We start from the raw sequence: 211 nt of genomic DNA, 5'->3' as shown, positions 1-211 counted from the left end.
CCCTCCCTCCCTCCTCCTCCCTCCTCCCGGGCACAATCCCGCTGTCTGTACCAGCTCCGTCTGTTCCCATTTTGCGACTCACTGTTGCGCCTGAGGAACTCTGGCTCCCAGGCCTGGGAAGCCACCGTGGGCTCCGTCTGCCTTCACAGGAGGCAGCAGCTCCTGCGGGGGAGACATGTCCGGCCCCGAGGGCTCCTTCTCGCCCCTGGTA

General features: G+C 66.4%; 1 protein-coding gene across 1 annotated transcript in view; it reads left to right on the top strand.

Moving 5' to 3' along the window:
- The window catches only part of LOC102770623 (putative DMBT1-like protein), a 31,921-nt gene that overhangs the window by 27,297 nt on the left and 4,413 nt on the right, over window positions 1-211 (top strand). The gene's annotated exons all lie outside the window — the stretch shown is intronic.

This window comes from Myotis davidii, unplaced genomic scaffold, assembly GCF_000327345.1.
Source record: "Myotis davidii unplaced genomic scaffold, ASM32734v1 scaffold72, whole genome shotgun sequence".
Classification (NCBI taxonomy): domain Eukaryota; kingdom Metazoa; phylum Chordata; class Mammalia; order Chiroptera; family Vespertilionidae; genus Myotis; species Myotis davidii.
Note: the sequence above shows the minus strand (reverse complement) of the source record. Positions and strands in the feature narration are given on the sequence as shown.